Source organism: Nycticebus coucang, chromosome 5 (genome assembly GCF_027406575.1).
Source record: "Nycticebus coucang isolate mNycCou1 chromosome 5, mNycCou1.pri, whole genome shotgun sequence".
NCBI classification, from domain to species: Eukaryota; Metazoa; Chordata; class Mammalia; order Primates; family Lorisidae; genus Nycticebus; species Nycticebus coucang.
This window is the reverse complement of record NC_069784.1, coordinates 80537188-80561325: the sequence shown is the minus strand read 5'-3', so window position 1 is coordinate 80561325 and position 24138 is coordinate 80537188. Positions and strand designations below refer to the sequence as shown.

Below are 24138 nucleotides of genomic sequence, written 5' to 3'. Positions count from 1 at the left end.
CAGTATTTGTTTTTCTGTGACTGGTTTATTAAGAGATAGTTTGATTTTATTTTTCTGACTTGGATGCCCTTTCTTTCTTTCTTTTGCATGGTTGCTCTGGCCAGGACTCCCAAAATTTTGCTGAAGAGAAGAGGTGAAAGTGGGGATCATTTTCTTGTTCTGTGTCTTGGGTGGAGTGCTTTTTACTGTTCCCCTTCAGTATAATATCAAATCGAGATCGTTATATTTGGGTTTATTATTTTGACATTGTGTTCCTCTATGCATACTTTGCTGAGGGTTTTTTGTCATAAAAGGATGCTGTATTTTTTGAATGTTTTCTGATGTGTCGATGGAGATGATCATTTGGTCAAATCACACTTATAAATCTGTGAATGCTGAACCATACCTGCATGCCTGATGTGAAACCATTTGCTCCTGGTGAATTATGTTTTTGATATGCTTTGGGGGTTCACTTTGCTAGTTTTCTGTCGAGGGTTTTGCATTTGTTTTATCAAGGATATTGGTCTGTAGTTTTATTCTTTTCTATGGCCTTTTCTAGCTTTGGTATCAGGGTGCTCTTGGCATCATAGAATGAGCTAGTTATGATTTCCAACCTCTCGGTCTTTTGGAACAATTTCAGTAGGACTGGTACCAATTCTTGTTTGTAGGACTGGTGAATTCAAGTGTGAATCCATCAAGTTCTGGAATTTTTTAAGTTGAGAGTGTTTTTTTTTTTGTTGTTGTTGTTATTGATTCAGTCTTGCAACTCTTATTGGTCTGTTAAGGATTTCTATTTCTTTGTGATTCAAGGTTGGGATGTGTGTTTTTCCAGAAGTTTATTAACTTCCTTTATATTTTCTGGTTTCTATGTGCTGAGGTATTCATAGTAGTCATAGATGATATTTAGTATTTATTTGGTACTAGTTGTAATATGTGAGAGAACATATTCCAGTTGTCTTTCATAAAATGATATTTGCTATTTCTGTTAAGGTTAATCACTGACTGTGAAGAAATATGCAATCTCTGCAAATTCTCATTATGCTTAACCTTATACCTATTTGCTTGCTATGTGAGTGTGATAAAGTAAAACATCATGAGCCATAAATTATACATGTGGGAAACACGTAGCAGAGACATCTCAAGAAAGGCATAGGGAATGGGATGTCTAGGGCAGTGGCAAAAGTTGCTGACCTGTGACACAAAGCAAGGCACGTGACTGTAATACAGTTGCAGCCACGTTCATAGGAAGGATAAAGGGACATCTGCATCAGCAGCAAAAGTTGCAACCACATGCACAGCTAATTAATCACTTAGCTAGGCAGAAATAGCTGAGGCGGATCCCAGTCAGACCAGTAAGCAGTAGGTGTCAAGCACGTGTTTCCCATACTAGATACGTCACCAAAGGAGATCGGTCAGTCTGCACATCCTGCAGTCCTGCACATCCTGGTAGGCTATACGCTGTAACATGTTTATAACTTTTTCCCTGTAACAGTCTATGTACACTTCTTTGAACCCCAATCAGTTAGGGCCTCTCTGACAGTGTCTGGCCCCACCAAGACCCTCTGCGGTATGGTTGTATTACACCTAGAATTTTGGGTCTTCTCTCTGCAGTGTCCCCAGAAACCCAGAGGCTCCATCTGCAAGGTTGTAGCAGTAAGGTCTCCTTTTTCATTTCTGACTGAGGTTATTTGACGCCTCTCTCATCTTTGCTTCATTTTCTCATTAGTGGTCTAGCTACTTGATTTATCTTCTCAAAGAACTAGAGCGTCATTTCATTGACTTTTCTATTTTTGTTTGTTTGTTTCGATTTCGTTTAGTTCTATGATCTTTGTTATTTCTTGCCTTCTGCCAGCTTTAGGCTTGATTTTTTCTTGTTTTTCTACTTCCTTCAGGAGTGACTTCAGGTTATTAATTTGTGATCTTTCTATATTTTTATGTAAGAGGTTAGTTATAAATTTCCCCTCTAGCACTGCTTTGTCTGGATCACAAGGCTGTGATAGTTTGAGTCATTATGATTCATTTTGAAATCCTTTTTTTCATTTCCATCCTAATGTTATCATTCACCAAGAGATCATTCAGTGGCAGGTTATTCAGCTTTGAGAGTCTCTCTTAGAGTGATTTCTAGTTTTATTCCACTGTGGTCTGAGGAGGTACTTGCTATAATTTCATTTTTTAAAAAAAAATTTAAAACTTGCATCTTAATATATGGTTTGTCATGGAAAAAATATCTCACATGCTAAGGAGAGGAATAGTGCAAAAATAACTGTGGTTTTACATTGTTGAAATTTGCTGTTCAATACTGGAATACATTCTTAAATAGGTGTGGTTAAGTTATTTATCATTTTAATGAGCATTTCTTAATGTATGTTTTTTTTGCTAATGACATTATTTTCCATTTATTACATATTTAGTTTAACTACGGAAATGATGTTAGACAAAAAGCAGATTCTGGTGATTTTCTTATTCAAGTTCAAATTAGGTCTTAGAGCAGCAGAGGCAACTCTCACCACCAACAATGCATTTGGCCCAGGAACTGCTAACAAATGCACAGTGCAGTGGTTGGTTAAGAAATTTTGCAAAACAGATGAGAGCCTTGAAGATGAGGAGTGTAGTGTCCGGCCATCAGACATTGACAATGACCGAGTGAGAACAGTCGCTGAATCTGATCCCCTGACAATTACAGGAGAAGTTGCCCAAGAACTCAATGTCAATCATTCTATGGTAGTTTGGCATTTGAAGCAAACTGGACAGGTGAAAAAGCTTAATAAATGTGTGCCTCATGAGCTAACCCCAAATCAGAACATGGCTCATTTTTAAGTTACATCTTCTCTTATTCTATGCGACAACGACAAACCATTTCTCGATCAGATTGTGATGTGCAAGGAAAAGTGGATTTCATATGACAATTGGCAACCTTTGGCTCAATGGCTGAATGGAGAAGAACCTCCAAGGCACTTCCCAAGCCAAACTGGCACTAAAAAAAGGTCATGGTCACTGGTTGTCTGCTGTCAGTCTGAGCCTCTACAGCTTTCTGAATCTCAGAAAGTGTAAGTGTGCTCAGAAAATGGATGAGATGCACCAAAAACCGCAATTACTTTTGCACTAATCTATTCTGCAGTATGTATTAATATTTTGGTCTAGAATGTTTTTCTGTTTGCTTTTGAGACAGCGTCTACTGTGGGTAGAGTGCTGTGGCATCATCGTAGCTCACAGCAACCTCAAACTTCTGGACTTAAGTGATCCTCTTCTCTCAGTCTCCTGCGTAGCTGGGACTCCAGGTGCCTGCAATAATGCCTGGCTACTTTTTTCTATTTTTAGTTGAGATGAGGTCTTGCTCTTGCTCAGACTTGTCTCAAGCTCCTGAGCTCAAGCAATTTAACCACATTGGTTTCCTAGAGTGCTAGGATCACAGGTAAGCCTCCTATGCCCAGTCTGTAGATATTCTAGATATTTTAGGCCCATTCTATATATTTTAGGCCCAGTCTCTATTGAAGTCATTGATTTTATGCCTTGATGTTCTGCCTGTTCTGTCAGTGGAGTGTTGAAATCTTCCTCAATTAATGTATTGATGGTTTTTTTCCTTAGTTCTAGCAGCATTCGTTTTACGAGTCTGGGATCTCCTATGTCAGATACATACATATATATATATATATTTATATATATATAATATAGTTAGGATTGTTTTATTTCTTGTTAAATCAATCTCTTTATCATTATATAATGACTTTCTTTGTCTTTTTTCACTGTTGTTGAGTTAATGTTTGTTTTATGTAATGTAAAATTAGCTGCTTCTGCGCACTTTGGGTTTCAATTTGCTTGGAATGGTTTTCCACACTTTTACCTTCCATCTAGGAGAGTATTTACTAGTTAAGTGGGTCTCTTGGAAATAGCAGATGTTTGGGCTTTTCAAAAATCCATTCCATCAATATATATATTTTTAGTGGGGCATTAAACCTTTTATATTTGATGTCAATATTACTATGTGACATACTAGTTTCAGACTTTATATTGCACTATAGTCTCTCTTGTGTTGCTATTTTATTAAAGTTATGAGTTTTTTGAGGGAGGTGTTTTGTTTTATTTTGTACTTTTTGTTATTTTTATACTTATGAGCATTGACCTTTTACTTCCATTTTTAAAACTCCTTTAAGCATTGTGCTTGCTTCGGCAGCACATATACTAAAATTGGAATGATACAGAGAAGATTAGCATGGCCCCTGCGCAAGGATGACACGCAAATTCTTGAAGCGTTCCATATTTAAAAAAAAAAAACTCCTTTAAGCATTTCTCGAAGGGCTGATCTGTAAGTGACAAATTCCCTCAGCACTTTCTTGTTTGGGAAAGACTTTATTTCTCTTTCGTTTACGCAGGCTACAAACCTCTTGGCCAGTACATCTTATTATTAGGAGCATTAAAGATAGGACCCCAATCCCTTCTGTGCTTAAGGTTTCTGTTGGAAAACATGTTGTTAGTCAGTTGGGTTTCCCTTTGAAAGAAAGGCAGGGTGAAGTTACTCGATGCTTTCATCTCACAATTTGTAGGAATTCCTCTTCACATTGACTTTGTCACTAATTTTTTATAACCTATTTTTGAGTTTGTTGATTCTTCTGCTTGATTGAGTTTGCTGTTTAACCTCTGTAGGGAATATACTATTGTCTTCAGCTCCAAAATTTTTGTTTGCTTCCTTTTTATGTTTCCTATGTCCTTTTGATATTTGTTTTATTTATGCCCTTTTTTTTTTTAATCCTGAGCTTTTTTATTATCTCATTTCATTCATTGCAGGGGACTCATATACTTATTTTTTAGGATCATTCTGGGGGTGCAGAGGCCTCTTACCCATTTTCTAGATTTCTCACCGAGAGAATAGGTCAATGTATTGTTGTTGAATTGATGTCTCCATTGGAGATAAAGATCTGGGGAGGCTTAATTTGCCATTCTGCTGACTTCCCCCTAGAGGATGTTTCTGCTGTGTATTCCACAGACATCTAAAACTCAAAGCCAAAACAAGTCTCACATCAGCTTCCTGAAACCTGTTTCTCATTGTCTAGGTGCCATTTCTCTCCCAAATCTCAGTCATCAAATTCTATAGATTCTACCTTCCAACTGGTTCTGAGAGTCCCTCTCTCTTCTGTTGTTCAGTGGCTACTAACAAATTCCCAACCATCTTTTGCCTTTATTTTCTGAAGTTTCCATACGGTTCCTGCCTCCTCTAACCCCGCCAATTTACTCTGCTATAGCTAGAGTATTTTTTTTTTCAAAATGAATACCTGATTTCCATTTTCCTATTAAAAATCTTTTAATGATTATCCCATGATCTTAATAAAAAATCTGGACTTCTATGTCATTAATCCTAGCATAATTTTAGGTGAAGCAATGTATTCAATATTATGTCTTAAAGTCTTTCTTCAAAGGACGTATCTTCCTTCTCTTCCTCCTACCCTATTGTACTAGAAGACACCCCATCATCTGACTGAACAACGTTGGGTATATTTTAATGGTCTGGGTGAGCCATTGACTGAAACTGGGGCAATAGCAGCACTTTCCATAAAAGTATGAGGAAAAGATTGGCACAGATGTGGAACATAAGATGTGATATTGTTAACCACCATTTTCCCACTCCTACAGAAATGAAGCATGGGTTGTGAATTTATAAACTTGATATAATAATTTTTATTTTTAATTTCAGGAAACGTCCCTGTCTCTGACCTATTACCTATACTTCAACTTGCAGGATCTTCTTTTTAAAATACAAATTTCTTTTAACCCTGCCTTCCTTAAATGTAGCCAATGGACATCCTTAGATTTCAAAGTACAAGCCATAGTGATCAGCTTTTGGTTTTCACTTAGGTCTGCCTGATTTGGAAGCTTTCCTTGTCTTTCATTATTGTATTGGATATTTTCTCCTTTATTGGGAACTTGTAAGTTTAAATAATTTGTCTGATCATCACACTTCCTGTATTTGGTTTTCTATATTTAGTTATCATTCCCTAATAGTTCTTTGTAATCCTAGTAGGTTAGAAATCTTTTAACTTGAGGACTTGGGTTTTCCATTACTGAATTCACTGTTCATCTGGAATAATGCCTGAAATATATTTGCTACTTGAAAAAAATTATTTAAGAAGTAAAAATACTAATATCACACATTTAACTTGAATACAAAGAGCTTTGTTAGGCCACCAGGTAATGTGGCTTATACCACTTTTCCTTTGCCTTTTTAGCCTAAAGAAGTCTAGTTAATATCAATCTCCTGTATTTCATAAGGAATTGATACTTATTTAGGAAAAACTATCAGAAAACCAGTCAGGGAAATTAGAATTCTCTGTGGATCTTGTCTTTAAATTTTAATCTCTTCTGATGTGATGTAACTACTACATTGCTAGTGAATTTAAAAAAGGAGAGATCATTCCATAATCTGAAGCTAATAGCCTAATGCACAAAGTTTAATTTTTTCCTTCCTTATGTGAGGGTGAGATGATGTGATTACATTTCATCTGAAATCTAAAATTAGCTCAATCCAACATGTTCTCTTCAAAAGAGCAAAAGGAAAATGATGTAATGTTTTGTATGTCATATTCAATTCTGCTAGTAGTCTTTATACTGCCAGAGACTTGCGGTTTTTGTGTTTGAACTTTTACAGAAGGAAATGGAGCATTGAATGGGCTATACTCAGTTGATTTTGTTAATCAAATGAGTGAAAAGAAGAGTTTGAAAGTAAGAAAAAATATATTCTTTCTTTTTCACTATGAAATAGAGTAGTAAAATTCTCAAAATATGCATGATTATTTGGGGTGATTTTAAATGATGTGTGAAGGGGTATTTGCGAAACTTGGTAAATGTAGAATATAAATGTTTTGGCACAGTAACTGAGATAACGCCGGAAAGGCTATGTTAACCACTGGGATAAAAATGTGTCAAATGGTTTATGAAGTGAGTGTATGATGCCCCATAATCATATCATTGTATACACTTATGATTTAATAAAAAAATTAAAAAAAAAAAAAAAAAAAAAAAATGATGTGTGAAATAACCTGACATTCTGCTGTGATGTTGCACGGGAAATAATAAATGCAAACAAATATGATAAATAAAATAATTTAATGGCTTTTACCCCATTTGAGAAATTGCTACCTATTCACTACACTAACATCTTCAATCAAATGAAATGAGGATCGGCTTGTATGAGAATGTTTAAAAAGTGAGCCCCAATTGAAATAAGAAATTATCTTTTTCTTTTTTTTTTGCATTTCTCTTTAATTATTAAACTGGAATCAAATTAAGATCAAACAGTTCTAAATATTATTATCTAATTTGAAATAAGTACCAAACCTATATTTCTAATTTAATTTAATTATTTATCAATTTTTGATTCTCAAAATTACTTAGGTATCAATAAAAATGACTATAATCAGAAATGCAATATAAAATATAAAGAGTGAAATTTCTGAAAAAATTCTGTTTTGAGATATTTAAATGTTTTCTAAATAACTGTGAGAGTGAGAAGTTGACTAATGAATTTTGCTTGGGAATTTCTGTCAAAAAATTTTTAAATGCATTTCATTTTACTGTTGTAGGTAGGTAGGAAGACAGAAAAAATATAATGCTTTTAAACAAAGATGCAAGATACAAAATAGTGAATGAGAGCAGCTCCTTGGACACCAAATAATTCTTTTCATTCCAGTTTGCCTTTGATTATTATTTTTGACTGAGATAATTCTAGATTCGCATGTAATTCATATGTATCCTTTGCCCTGTTTCCCTCCAGTAGGAACATTTTGCAAAATCGTAGTAAAATGTCATAACCAGGAAACTGACATATATTTGGGTCCTTAGATTTTCATGAAAGGCTGGAATGTAATTATTTTATTCAGCAATTTATTTTTCCTTCATATAGTTTCCTGCTGTGGAACCAAGATTTCAGCTGAATATAGACAGGGTTTGTAAAAAAAAGGTGTAATTTGTAACTTGTCATTATTTGATTTGGTGAATATTCCTTACATTCTTATATTACCAATGCATACCAACAACAAAAAGTAAAAAGGTTCTCTCATCCTCTCTCTCTCTATATATATGTATATACACACACACATATATATACATACATACATATTTGTTATATATGTGCAGATGTATGTATGTGTACATATACCTGTAGTTTTTAGTTAATTTCTCATGCCACATGATAAGCATCTAGAGTTGAGGACAACAGTAGGGCATGTCTTTCATGCTCAAGATGGCATGCAACATACACAGTTCAGTGTTCAAGATACAAAGAGAAACATTTTAGATCATAACCATCTATAACTATCTACCATACATCAGGCAAAGCTCCAGTTTCATTAAATCCAGAATATTATCATTGATAACTGTGATATTTGGGGCTTTATTTTTTTTCACTTTTGTAAAGACTTTGAGATTCCGGCTTGCAGTTCACAGGTATTTTTGTGTCTGTGAAGTTAGAGCCTGTTTTATTCTTAAGAGTTCTCCTTAATTGTATTCTTGCTTGATTGTGTAGTGTCAGTGTTCTTTTTATTTTAAATGGTTTGGTAGCTGGGTGTGGTGGCTCACACCTGTAATCCTAGCACTCTGGGAGACTGAGACAAGTGGATTGCTCAGGAGTTCAAGACCAGCCTGAACAAGAGTGAGATTCCATCTCTAAAAACTAGCCAGGCTTTGTGGCAGGTGTCTATAGTCCCAGCTACTCAGGAAGCTAAGGCAAGACAATCACTTGAGCCTAGGAGTTGGAGGTTGCTGGAAGCTAGGACACCACAGCACTCTACCCAGGGCAACATAGTGAGACACTGTCTCACAAAAAAATAAAATAAAATAAACAAATATATAAAATTTAAAAATATACAATGGCTTAGTTGATTTTTTTATTTTGTATTACAAATAAGTTTAATTACATAAAACTTTGAGCATCATGTTTTTATACATGATTTATTCTTTTCTATTGCAATAATTGTGTGCCATTCATTCCAATGATAAGGCCATTTTAATTTTGATAATTTATATGATTTGTCTTTACAATGGATTACAACTATTCATCTTTTAATTTTAATTTTTTAAATTTTATAATTGTACATATCAAAGGGTTACATAGTCATGTTTCAATACATGTAATTGGTATATCCATTATCTCAAACATTTAACACTTCCTTGTGTTAGGAATATTCAGTTTCCTATTTCTAGCTTTTTAAAACCATATGCGAGTGCTAACTCCAGTGAAAATACAGTGGTTTATAACACTGGGACTTATTCCTCCTATCTAGTTGTAATTTTATATCTTTTAACAAATCTGTCCCCATTTCTTCCTTCTCCCTAAACTTCCTAGCATCTAGTATTCTCTATTCTACTTTGTACTTCTACACAATCTACTCTTTTAGCTTCCACATATGAGTGACAACATATGGGGTTTAAATTTCTGTTCATGGCTTATTTCACTTAAAATAAGGTCTCTCAATTCCTTCCATGTTGCCACAAATGACAGGATTCTATTATTTTCCTACAGCCGAATAGTATTCTGTGGTGTCTACGTATACCACATTTTATTTAATCTGTTATCTATCATTAGACCACCAGGTTGATTGCATATCTTGGCTATTGTGAACAGTGCTTTAATAAACACAAAGGTGCAGGCATTTCTTAGGTATAATGATTTCCTATTCTTGGATAAATTCTAAGGACTGGGGTTCCTAGATTACATTGTAATGTGGTTCTAGATTTTTAAGAAACCTCCATACCCTTCTTCATAGCAGCTGTACTAGTTTCCATTTCTACCAACAGTGTGTAAGAATTCCCTCTTCTCCACATCTTCACCAGCATTTGTTATTTCATTTTTGTTTTTTACCTTTTATGTAAAAGCACTCTCTCTGGAGTGAGATGGGATGGCTTTAATTTCCATTTCCTTTTATTAGTAATAGTGAACATTTTTCATATATTTATTTTCCATGTGTATGTTTTCTTTGGAAAAAGTTTGCTCAGAATATTTGGTCACTTTGTAATTGGATTATATAATTGTTTGCTGTTGAGATTTTTCAGCTTCCTGTATATTCTGGATGTTAATTACCTGTTGGATGATTAGTTTTGCAAATACTTTCTCCCATTGTCTTTTCATTGTATCCTGTGTTTTCATTCCGTGGATGGTTTTCTTTGCTAGGCAGAAGGTTTGTGGCTTCATCTAATCCCATTTGTTTATTTTTGCTTTTGTGGCCTTTATTTTTGAGGCCTTATTCATAAAGCCTCCACCTAGACCTAAGTCCTAAGGCGGCTCCTCTATATTCTCTTCCAGTACTTTTATCATTTGGGGTCTTACATTTAGGTTTTTTGTCATTTTGAGTTGATTTTTGTATAGTATGAGAAGTGGGAGTCTAGTTTCAATCTTCTGCATATAATATACAGTTTTTCCATTTATTAAAGAGACTGCCCTTTCCTCAATAAGTGTTTTTGAAATCTTTGCCAAAAGTCAGTTGGCTATATACATGTGGATTTTTTCTGGGTTCTCTATACTAATCCATTGGTCTATGTGTTCATTTTTATGCCAGTCCCATGCTGTTTTGATACTACACCTTTGAGTATATTTTCAAGTCTGGTAGTACAATACCTCCAGCCTTGCTTTTGTTGCTCAGGATTGTTTTTATTATTTAGAGCCTTTTGTTGTTTTGTATAAATGTTTGGATTTTTTTCCTTTTTCTTTGAAGAACATCATTTTGATAGGGATTGCATTGCACCTCCGTATTGCTTTGGGTAATAGTGTCATTTTTAATGATACTAATTCTGCTAATACATGATCTGTGATACCTTTCCAATTGTTTGTATATTCTTCAATTTCCTTCATCAATGTTCTTATCCAGAATCCAGGGTCCAAAAAATGAGCCCTCTAGATATTTTTTGTAAAAAATTCACCAATGGGGTTGGATACATTCTACAGTATCCAGTATACATTCTATAGTATACTTTTTCTACATAAATCTATATCTAATAAGTAATATGCCTTTTATTCTTATCTAGAAAAGATTTCTACTAATACAGCCCTCATATTTTTCTCAGTTAGGTAAGGAAGAAGCCAGCCACATGACTCATTGTACATCATGTTTGAAGAGGAATTGATCCTTTAGATGGTATCTTTGAGCAACTGAACACAGAGCATCTACATGTCTTAGCATTCTATGTAACTTTTCTATATTTTACTACAAGAAGCAGGAAAAAAATCATATATAATTATGGGTTTATATTCTCCAAGCATAGAGTAGAATCTATGAAAACTATCAAAATATATTTTCTGCTTCATTTTTATTGCACAAAATGATGCCATGTTGCAAATTTGTTACACAGATATTTTTGAGATAACATTAATTCACTATGTAATATTAACATTCTTCAAGTATCTATAAGAGAACAGCTAATCAGTGTATTTTATTCTGAATATTATATTAACTTACAGTATTTAAGATCAAGGGCATCCCTGAAAAGTTAAAGCACACAGACATTGAATATAAGTCTGGCTAACTCTTCCTGTACAGTCCTTGACAGTAAGAGTTGGTGGTGCTGGGAGGAGTAGGGATCCTGGAAGCATCCGAGAGGGTGGTAGGGTAGAAGTACCTCCGGAAATTCAGCCAGGTTGGTGCAAGCTTTCACAATGGAGACGCTCCCCACACCCATGTCTTGGATGAAGCAGACACAACTGTATTTTTTGCCTCCAGAAGGGAGTAGTAACTTTGAAAACTTGGGCACAGAGTGGTGAAGCCTTGATAACTTGAAGTCTCCTGAAGCAGTGCTACCCTTGGTCCAAACAGATGCAGCAGCCATCCTACAAATAACAATAAATGCAAAGGTGAACACATAACACAAAATCAGCAAATATTTGCAGAAATCAAATCCTCCAAAGAGGTGTAGAAACCTGAACACCAAACTGAAAACAGAGGAAACCATATGTTATAGAGTCAAACAAGGAGGAATTTCTAAGTATTCTTAGCTACTGTCATATACAGTAGAACCTCCATATTAGCCACCTCCTTAAATTGACCTAATTTTCATAGACTGCGCAGGCACTTGTTTACGTCAGTACAGTAGGCCTAATTCCTATGTTGATCACCTCTGTGTATTGACCAGTTTTTTTACATTCCTACATGATAATTGTTGTGCCTATACAAATAAATTAACTCAGAGAATGTGGATAAAACACTTGAGCAATGTGATTAAACAAAACAAGCAAAAGAAAAAAAAGGCAAACTCAAAACATGAGCTGAAATGGAAACAGAAATAAGAGAAACAATGAGTTAGTGAGATTGCTTTATCAAACTGAATAGTTTTTCCATAATGCAGGAAGTACTTTTAAAATATAAAAGAAAGAGGCATAGAGAGTAGGTACAGAATTTGTAAAATCTGTCTAATGGAGGAGAACAAGACAATAAGCATAAAAGGCCTATGAGTGAATGCACACAAATTTGAAGACAACAAAAAATTATAGAGAAAATTTAAAGTACTCTCTAGAAGAAATATCAGATCCTCCGCAAAAGAAAAGAATTGTCATAACCTCAAGTATTTTTTAACAATATTGTCTTGCAGTAATATTTGAGAATCCTTTATATTTCTGTGGTATCTTTTGTTATTTCTCCTTTATGGTTTCTGACTGAAGTTATAAGAGATCTTATTTTTCTGTTTCTGGTAATTCTAGCCAAGGGTTTATAAATTTTATTAATCTTTTCAAAGAACCAACTTTTTGTTTTGCTGATCTTCCGAATAATTATTTTGTTTTCAATTTCATTTAAACCGCTTTTGGTTATTTCTTTTCTTCTGGGTTTGGGATTTGATTGTTCTTCCTTTTTCAGTTGCTTGAGATGGCCCATTAGTTTACTGACTTGCTCTCTTTCTGTTTCCTTTACGAAGGCATCTAATGCTATAAAATTCCTTCTAAGGACTGCCGTTGCACTATCCCACAGGTTTTGATAGTTTGTGGCTTCATTAACATTTTGCTCTAGGAATCTAATGATCTCCTTCTTCATCTCATCTTTGATCTTCCATTTGATCTCACAATCTCATTACTAGGTATCTACCCCGAAGAACAAAAATCATTTTACCACAAAGACATTTGCACGAGAATGTTTACTACGGCTCAATTCATAATTGCTTAGCCATGAAAAAAGATGGAGATTTTACATCTTTTATCTTTATGTGGATGGAGTTGAAATCGAAAAAGAGTATCTAACATACTCAATACTAATATGAAACCAATATATAAATAATTACATGCTCATATGAATAATAAAATACAAATATAGTCTAGTAGGGAGGCAGGGGGAAGAAGCAGTGGGGGCAACAATTGGCAGAAGGACGGACGGTATTTGGCAGGATCTCACCTAATGGGCACAGTTTCAGGGTATTCAGCACACTCCTGGATGAAGGGTTCTTTTATAACTGGAACTTTACCTTTTTTTTTTTTTTTTTGTGGTTTTTTGGCCAGGGCTGGGTTTGAACCTGCCACCTCCGGCATATGGGACCGGCGCCCTACTCCTTGAGCCACAGGCGCCGCCCTGGAACTTTACCTTGGAAGTGAGAACAATGCAATCTAAAAATTTGCACCCTCATATTAATTTGAAATTAAACCCCTCCCCAAAAGGGAAATTTTCTATGAATTGGAATAATTGCTGCATATTTGGCTGCAGCTGATAAATCTTACCTAGAAGACTTAAAGATATATACATTATTGACAGAGGCTTGGGGATCTCAATTGGAAGCTGCTTCCCCTGAAACCACGTTACTGACATACATCTCTGATTATGAAGATTTTTCTCAAGAAAAACCTCATTTGGAATCAATGTTAAAATTGGCTGTTCTCCAGGATGAAATCATGAAGTTGACACAATCTATTCCTCACACTTGCCCACGCCTCCAGGGTTACTGTTCCCCATGTGGAGTTGGTTTGTTTGGACCATTCCCTAGACTGTGCCCAAATCATCATTGTCCTGGACCGTAAGGACCCTCTTGCCTCTATGATTTGTGGGTTTCTAGTTAATAAAAACAACTGTTACTCATAAAAAAAAAGAACACGGTATTGTCTTGGAGGAGACAGAAAATTATGTAACATTTTGGGCTCTTTGGACCCTAGGATTCTATTCTTGTTGAAATTATATTCACTGTGTAGGAGAAATAGAAGTATTTTCATACATGGAAGTCTATACAGGGATCAATTCAGGAAATTTATTGTGCATAGAACATCTGAAATCATTTTAGAGACCAGATACAGTGAAGAGAATACAATATGCATCTAAGAGAAACAATTGAGGATCATAACTATATGCAAAATATTAATGAATTTATTATGCACATAGGATATTAAGAAGTATTATAGTGTCAAGAGCCTGCATACTGAGCCAGACTGATAATTGGAATCCTAACTTCACCACTAATTAGTTGTGTGACCTTGGGCATGTTTCTTAACCTATTTCTGTCTCAGTGTTTGTAAAATGAAAACCATGAATGTATTCACTAGATCAGAGTAACATGAGTATTAAATAAATTTGTATTTATTAAATGCTGAGAATGCTGCCACACATGATAATATAATGTTAACTGTTACTATTTTAATGTAAAATTAATAATAATTTTGAACTGAAATTGCAGGAATTATAAAAAAGTGTCTACTTTGGATAGAGAGAAGGTAAGTTTTGGCAGCCATGCTCCAATTTTTGTCCTTGTATAATAGATGACATGAGTGCTGCTTATGTTTCTCCTTGCCGGAAGTATGTTAATTTAGGAATGCATGTTACAAATTTAGTCTGAGTCAGTCCCTGATTTTTGAAGCCAAAGAAATTGGTGCAATTTTCTCCTCGTCTCTTTCTAGAATGATCTTTCCTTGTAATGTCCAATAGTCAGTTAAGCATTTCTAAAATCTGCTTAGGAGAAATAAATGAATTTTTGGAAAGCATATCAGATGTGTGTGTGTGTGTGTGTGTAAGAAATTGTGATTGTTCAGTTAGTATTGCTTCTTTTCTGAGTCATAACATTTAACATTTATATCATTTAAATAAATAAATCTGAAGGGAGGTGTGATATATTTATTTGTTCATAATAGATCATACCTTAAAAAGACTGACTCCTAAATTTTGGTTTATAAAGTTTCAGCAATTTATTTTCCTGTAAATAAAAATGCAAAGTCCTTAGCATACCACATAAAATCACTCACTTAACCTTTATATAATTTCATAGCATCCGCTACTGTTAATCTCTTGTGAACGGCAGTAAGAAATTATGTGAACCTGTCATGTCATCTGGCATTTATGCCTTAACTCAAGACAATCATTGTCTACAAAACTCATTTCCTTGTTAAAAAAAAAAAGTCGTGCACGTGTACACATGTACAGGCAGTCACAGAAAGTTAACCTTCTATGAATAAAGCTCAATGACCACCTTCTCTGAGAAGGCTTACCAGATTTCTTTGTGTCAGGAATCAGAAACTGATTGTATAGACTTTTTTTTTTTTTTTTTAAAGAAAAGTTTATTGGCTCTTTGTTGTGTGTGTGGTTTTTGGCCAGGGCTGGGTTTGAACTCGCCACCTCCGGCATATGAGACCGGCGCCCTACTCCTTGAGCCACAGGCGCCGCCCTGTATAGACATTTTTTGAGGAAGGGAGAATCAAGCTTTATCAATCGGGTATTGCATGCTATATCTTTATTTTTTTTTATTATTATTAAGTCATAGCTGTGTACATTAATGTGATCATGGGGCACCATACACTGGTTTTATACATAGTTTGACACGTTTTCATCACACTGGTTGACAAAGCCTTCCTGAACATGCTATATCTTTAACTAATTTGTCCCCAGCCACTGTGTCTCAGTTCAAGATTTCTTTGACTATATTAGTGGTGCGTCCTTCAAACATATGGTCCCTTTGAGGCTGGAGAACACGCCAAAAGACGTTTCCTCAGTCATGTTACACTCAGTCTCCCTTCATCACAATGCTTAGTTCTTTCTTTCTTTTTCTTTCCTTGCCAGCTCGGTCTTCATTTCTCTATGTGAGGGGAGTGGCCTTTCCAGCAACTGATAGTTGCTCAGCTCAGTCTCTTCTCAGAACTTGAAAATGTTTATGGATTCGGGTATGGGTTGTAAGTATGACAGTAGCATGATCTGTTGTTCCTTTCAAGTTTTAGTTTCTGTTTATTATCTAGGCTCTTAAAAATTGTACATCCAACAATGTAAAAGTTAATCTCCAAGAGTCCTTTTCAGAACCGTATCTGAGATTAGTATTCCCTCTCCTCTGCATGTATAATATTCAGTATTTCAAGTTTAAAAGTATCTCTCTCGTAGCTGATTTTGAGTTCCTATTAAAATTCTTTTTTATTAGCTTATAGTTGAAAATTGTTGTATTTAATCATTCCTGTTTTTCTCATTTTCAGATTTCATGCCACATTAGATTTTGCTTCAAAATTAGACAATGAATTTTTGTACCTTTCTTTTTAAAATTTTTTTCTACCTATAGGTATTAATTTCTTTTCTTTTTTCTTGTCATTTTTTCTTTAATTTAAACTTGTTTTCATTTCAACTGAATTATATTATGTATTTAACTTCTGGATTTTATTTCAGCGTATTGGGGTTACTTGTTAAAGATACATGACTAATCTGATGTATTGGCTCAGAAGCCTGTTCTGTATAATTTTAGTGTTTCTATAACAGCTCTCCTTTTCTGACATGGTGATAAAAAGAATAAACCTTACGTCATCCTATACCCAAGAAAGGAAACCAATCTACCTTTTTAAAAAGTTTTTTTCATTTTCAATTGACACATAATTGTACGTATACACAATGTATCATATGCTAATTACCCTAATCTGATGCTGTCCACTGATAGTGTCTGTGGAGTGGAGATCCCTACCAATTGCCTCAGATCACACACATCTACAGAGATCATAAGGCTGCTGATACCGCTGGTCTTTATTCTGAATGGTGGTTCAAAATGAATTTTCTATGACCCTAGACTGCAACAACAAAATAATCCCAGGTTTGGGAAGCATGAAGGGAGGTGAAGTTACCCAGCCCTGTCTCTTCCTGGTTTCTCCTGGCTAGGCTACATTTCCAGAGTGTGCCATGGAGCACCTGCATTGCACCACAGGCAACGTATGTTCTCTAGGAGAAAAAGCATGCCAGAGAGGTTTAGGTTTATCAGAATGAACAATCACATTGAAAAACTGATTTAGAAAATGAAGCCTACTTAATGCAAAAAATGGTGGTGGGTGTTTCTTCTTCAATAAAAATAAAAGCCAAACTCAGAAGAAAAAACCATAACTACAAATCTATTGTGTCAATTAAAAGTAGAAACTCGAGCTGAGTCATGAGGTGACTATTTTCTAGTGGCAGTGGATATGAAGTCTTTGCATGCGTTCCCAGTATTTGTCATCTCACCAGTTTCCAGCGTATCAGTGTACTCCGCACATTATAAACAAACGGGCGACCGAGAAGCAACTAGGAATTTAGTATGTATTGTGTTTTATTTCCATTTTTCTTTTATTTGTTTATATGGCAAAGTAAGGGCATAGCCTCTCTAATGCGGATACTACATAAGTAACGGTGAGTGACAAAGTTTTCTTTGAGGTAGGACAACTGTTATTGTTGTTTTTATTTTAACACATATTTTCCAATCTCTGTGACTTGCGCGCTGATGAATATGTCTTCTGGGCAAGAACTCCCACGCCTTTATTCATTGACAGGGCAAATTGAGATAGGGACTTATCAGAGTCTTAAATAAGGTAAAGAACACTGTTTAGTGGGGAAAGTAGACACAAAAAGAGAAATTTTTGTTTTTTAAAGTGGTAAAAGTCTGTGTCACCATTTCTTGGCATTCTTGTCTTGTCATTCTTTCTTCTTTATCTTTGGCTTCAAGGCAGGATAATTTGGGGTCCACGTATTTCTCTCAAAATCAATGTGCTTAGGGATTTTTTAATCCCATTTACTAGTCCCTAATTATAGTGCTAAGTTTGGACTGGGAGCACTTCACAGACCAGTCTCCAGGCTGCGTTTAGCCGGGTAAGGTGTCCACGGAGCAGCCCAGCCCACACTCGGGGGGCGGCCTCCCCACTGGGGGTCTTCTTTCTGACTTATGTTCATGGTACACCAGGTTACTCAATTCTTACTGTTCCAATTTCCCCAAGGCTGATGAATCAACATAGAGGCTTATTTCTCATTGTCCAATATTCCTTCAAGGAAAATATAGATAAGTTTGACTTAATTGTGGCGTTTTGCTCAGGAGGACTGTGTTTTAAGAAGGAAGCCCACAATGACATGATAGGCAGATCTTTGTGATCAATTCAGGGTACTGATTTAAGCACTGTATTCTAAATGAATAGAGATCAAATAGTAATCACCAGTGGTGCTGCAGGTGCATTTTTTCCTTCTAATTTTTCTTTATATCATATAGAACACATATAAGAGAACTGAATAACAATGTGAGACATTATCCAGCATTTTCTTTCTCCACCTCTATCAACTCCCTGCACTGGGGCCATCATTAACTTTAGGGAGACGCTATCACATCAGTGTTGGGGAATGAACAGCACAAAGCTTTTGCTTCTACAACTAGTACTGGAATTTTGTCTTCAGTAGGTTCTTGGTCTCCGTGATTCTAAGAATGTATGCGCCGACCACAGATCTGTGGTAAGACAGGATTTATTTACAGAAAAGAATACAAAAAACACCAAAGCTCCCAGCAGGGAGAGAAAATCCAAGTCGGGAGAGAAAAACTGTCTCTCTGTGATCTCTTTGTCTATAGGGATATATGGTCATGTGGGGCCCTCTGTAGTTACATTTAGTGTGTCTGGGACCCTCCTACATTTAGCATGTCTGGGATGTATATGGGATGTGAAACTTACATGAAATTGTAAGGGCTAGGAAACTTACATGAAATTGACCAGGCCTAGGAAATTGGGGCTCCCTTACTTACTCCCTGGGCCATAAGTACAAGCGAAGGGAAACCTAAGGTGCCGGTGTCTCCCCAGCAGTTGTCTGGCCTGTCCGGCTGCTGGAGCCTCCTGTAGGACCCCCTGCCTACCCTCCAGCCCACTGGTTCCTCTGCTGGCTGCCATGGCACCAACACTGCTAAGGCGGAGGCAGCCGGTCCACTCCCTCCAGCTCCACCAAGCTGGCTGAGAGACCACTTGTCCTGTATCATAACAAGAATCCTGGACTTCAGATACAAGGCCAGAAACCTTACTGCATCTCCGCACAACTAGTTACTTTTGATCTCCCACTTTTTCAACCCTTCCTTATACCCCCTCCCCAGTGTATATGAAAACTGTGTAATCTCATAAAACAGTAAGACTTATTGGAGAAATGGGAGAGTAGACAGAGTGAGAAACAACTTTCTCCCTCAGCCCTCACAGACCACCTGGCCAGGAGGGTTCTCCCTGAAGGTGGTCTGCTATAAATGTGGGGTCTCAGGGGAAAGAGGCCTCTTTTCTCTTTCCTAGTTTATTTCTTTGAGGAAACACATGATTTCTGAGAGAAGCCTGTGAGACTTGAAGGTGTGGCGGAGCACCAGTGGTACAGGAGGCTGTTTAAATGTGAGGAGGCCAGAGGCAACCTGGGCAGCCATGATAGCTCCTAAGTGACATGGAGACCACTCAAAATCGTCTCTGGGTCCCTGCATGTTGCGTAGGTAAATGGGGACAGCAGGTCACATACGGGCAAGTGGAATTGGAAACTATTTCAAATGCTTACTAACTTTTTCTCCAAGAACTCCAGGACATGTTCCCATTGGCTCTCATTACATTTTTTCCTACGTCTTTCAGAAAACTTACCATGATATGTGTTTCATTTTAGTTTTATTCACTTTGGCACCTGAAATAGATGTGTAGGGATCATAGGAGGGGCACGACAAACATGGGGTATTTAATAATTTCGCTTTATAGTTAAACATCTTTCTTACATACACTACGGATTTTCACGAAGGAAACTACTGTATTTTACATATTTCTAACTCTGAATTAATTTCATTTCCACATGAAATTCCGCAAAGATATAGAAAGACAGAGTTGGATGGGGAGTAAGAGAGAGAATGAGAGATCCAGAAACTTAGTTGGTTATGACTTTGAAAATTATGACTTAGTTGGTTATGACTTTGAAAATTATGACTTAGTTGGTTATGACTTTGAGAATAGTGTGAAAGATGACAAGCACTGGCTGTTCGTAGCAACAAGTTATACAATCATTGTGCCACAATTTACTCATCTGCTAAAATGATGATAATATTAACATTTGTTTCGTATGTTTGTTTGAGAAATAGATGCGATCCCATCTGCTATAGAAGGTAGTATAATGCCCAACATAGAGTAAGCACATGTGAAATATTTGCCGAATAAATAAATTAGTGGTAATTTGGATAACCAGTTTTAATTCAAACGACATAGGAATCTGGGTGGGTAGTTATAGATTAAGGATCAAAGGACACAATCATAGTATTTCCTATTTTAACAGTGAATCGCAGACAGGGAAAAGTTCTGATTTGTGAACAATTTTGTTATTGCCCCCTGATTTAGAATAACCTCACAGAGGAGATGAAATCAAGTTTAGTTGATTATGATACTTTGGAAAAAATTCCAGTTTTTTAAAGTTCTTAATAAAATTACAGTGATGTTCACAGTACATAAAAACATCGAAGTTCTTAGCCACATGTTTTGTTCCCTTTCTTTCCCTTCTTTCCTTTTTCTCCTCTTCCTTCCCTTTTCTTTTTGTCCATGACATATTTGCCTACAATATGCCAATTCCTCTGATAGGTACAGACCGTACAACGATTCACAAGGGACAGCTGACCTCCACTGGGGAGGCAGAACCGCACCACACCACGTGGTGTGCTTGAAAAGTCATGTGACGGGGAAAGGACGCAGAAACACACAGGAGAGGCAGCAAACTCACACTTTGCAGTTTATGAAATATTTCCTGGAAGAAGTAACATTTGAAGACACAATAAAAGGGTGTTAGGAAGAGAGACTGCTCATTAAGGTTCTTCTACCATGAAAACACATATGACGCCGGAGGCGGGGGTAAGAGAGATGGGCATAACAAAGAAAGAAAAAGAGCTTGGGGGGACTGGTGCCTAGGGTATGATAAAAAAAGAGCTCTGTAGGATAGCCTCATTTGAGCCAGTCAATAATGTTGAAGTATTTAGTCTTCACCCAAAGGAGAGATGAGAGGATGAGATAGGTTCACACGTCTAGGATAGCAAAGATATTAAGGATATGCTTGGCAGGGATATCAAAGATGTGGGAACAAGTGGCTTTAGATGACCACCAGGCATTCACAAGGCGATTCTCAGCAGTCCCTTGTCCTGAGAGCTCCCTGCCCGATAGTTTGGCAGCCCTTGATCTTTAGCTATATGGAAGTTGAACAAATTTGTAAGGCATTTGATTGTCCATAATGGAGAAAAGTCTACCAATCTAAACAAAGAGACAAAAGTTGTAAAATGTCAATTGAAATAACTCACTGTATTGTCCTTTAACTATTTAAATATTGGGCTGGGCCTATGTTTGAACTGCTTAGGTAGAAGTCTCTTACATAGTCCATGAAGCTCCGTCAGCATTGTGAGGAATAATTCAGTAGGTCAAATTGAAAGTGAGCTGTTACTCACTTGGTGTGTGCACTTGCCCTTAGTGGGGCAGTGTAGGCATTCCTGGATATAATACTCATTATATTAAGTTTTCTGAGTAATGAATTGCTTACTTTACTTTAAAAAAGTATAGAAATTGTATGAAATTACTAGGCTTTCTTCCATCTACTTTCACCACCTTAATTACAAATGTTCTTACAAATAATAAATGGCAATTTGATTACTATCTTAGCATGATAAAAAGCTCTTAAATACACACTTAAAATATTTTTCTTTTCTGAATATTAGTCCATCATGATTATTAGTTTCCTGTCTTTTTAGGTGCTTTATAATTATGCAGAAAGACTAGTTCCTCATTGGTTCAGTCCCCATCGTGTCTTAAAAAGTATAATTGGAGAAGTGAGGGACAGGGTTGATTAGTAATTTAAATATTATAAATGATATCATTCCATGTGGTGATTTTGCACGGCTCCTTCTCACTACTGTTTTTTCTCCTGATTTTGTTCCCTTTATATTCTCATTTTCACCTCTGAACTAGTGGCACCTTTGTGCCTTGTGCCGGCTGTTGGTTGTGGCTATTTCCTCACCGCGAGGCAATGCCAGCATAAACCCTGTCCTGAAACCCGAGTAATGTTGTTCTGTTGTTGTTGATTTAGCTCCTCTTCCCTCACAATTATTGTTAACGACTTGCAGATTTCATCATTAGTAAGTCCATCAATTCCTAGGAACAGTATTTGACGTGGTATTTTGTTATTTACTATGTTTTCATAGGAATTGCCAAGAGAGGTTTGAGGCTGCTAGCCAACTCTATTTGCATCCCATGGCAGCTCGTATGTGTATTGAAAAAAATGTACCAGATACTTTCTAAAATACGATGTTTTCACTGCTAGATCTTTATCCAAAACATATTGTTCTTTGGTATCCACGATGCGTTTTTTTCTTTTTCAGAGTTTTTTCATGGGCCTCACGCTACTTTTCTCTCTTCACTTGTCTTTTAATGAGAGGTCAGTTCAAGTGTCTTGTTATCCAAGGAGCAGCGCGTCTGTGTCCCGTCCTGCCCCCACCCTCCACCTGCCTCCTTCTGAGGCTTTTTCTCAGATCCGATGCCAAGCCCGCTGATGTGCAGAGTGAGCGTGCAGGACTGAGAACACTGTTTTTGTTCCTGCTGCCCGGTTTTCTGATTATGCTGAAATGTAGGCATTCCTGGAAAATTGGATGCAAGCTGTGTCATTTGTTGTGCAAAGTCCCCCTAAGTGCACACCCGCTTCCATTCTTTCCAGCCCATCCTAATTATTCAGTTCACCTTTCCGTATACAACCTGCACTTTTTTTTTCTTATGTGGCTCTTTAATCTGTGGCACTGCTGAGAAATAAATTGTGGCATAGTCACAGATGAAAAGGTAACTAATTAGATAATCTTAAAGCAGCTCTGATCGCCCCACAGAGCAGCTCTTCTGCTCGGTGAGTCTAACATGAACGTGAGTTAGGGTTTCTAGCCAAGAAAGATGGAAATCACTTACAGTTTTCATCATGTCTGGGGCTGTGATTCTTTCTCATCCATATACACTGGTATCAACAGAGAAACATTGGTAATTCAAAGGATTTTAAACTTTTATGTATGTTTCTATATATCTTTTAAAACTTTCAATCAGAAAATAGGGATGGGGTGAAGGTACAAGTTAGATAGCTTAGACATGCCCATCAAAAAATAGTCTCAAATAACTCTCATTGCTAAACACTGTGAAAAAATAATTCTTCAGATTCAATTACTGGTAATCTCGGTTACTCTTATGATTAAGATATTTATCAAAAACTAACTCCTAAAATATATATTCAGAACGTTTTCTTGAGATTTTGCAGTTGGAGGCTACCTCTGTGATGTCTATGCAGAGATTTAGTTTTTATTTTTTGAGACAGAGCCTCAAGCTGTTGCCCTGGGTAGAGTGCCATGGCCTCATAGCTCACAGCAACCTCAAACTCCTGGGCTTAAGTGATTCTCCTGTCTCCACCTCCCAAGTAGCCGGGACTACAGGCCCGCCACAACGCCTGGCTATTTTTTGGTTGGAGCCATCATTGTTGTTTGATGGACCTGGGCTGGATTCCAACCTGCCAGCTCAAGTGCATGTGGCTGGCGCCTTAGCGGTTTGAGCCACAGGCACAGAACCTATGCAGAGATTTAGATGACTTTGGAGATACGTATCTTGTGTGAAATCTCTCCCTTTACCACAGTTAGAGTGGCCAAACAATTCTATCCCCCTCTGTGAGCCTGGTCACCTTAACCAACTTAGTTAAATATCATGTTTCAGGGTTGTTGTTTGTTTATTGGATTGTTTTCTAGTTTTTTCCCATTTCTACTATGGGAATGATGATGGGAGCTCTTACTGAGTTGCTGCAGGATTCAATATGTAACTGGGGCATCAGCCTATATTAGTTATATGCTACCCAGACTTCTAGTCTGTTTAGTTACATATCAGATTCCTCTCCCTAAAGATATAATAGACTATATTTGACTATACTTTTATTGGCTAAACATATTTGGTGAATGAATTAATAAAGTATGCATGACCTT

General features: G+C 36.5%; 1 non-coding gene across 1 annotated transcript; it reads left to right on the top strand.

Annotated features, from left to right (window-relative positions):
* Positions 1-4134: 4134 nt before the first annotated feature.
* On the top strand, positions 4135-4241 carry LOC128586880 (U6 spliceosomal RNA). Its single transcript, XR_008380338.1, has one exon. It is a non-coding gene; the product is annotated as a U6 spliceosomal RNA (small nuclear RNA).
* The last annotated feature ends 19897 nt before the right edge of the window (positions 4242-24138 follow it).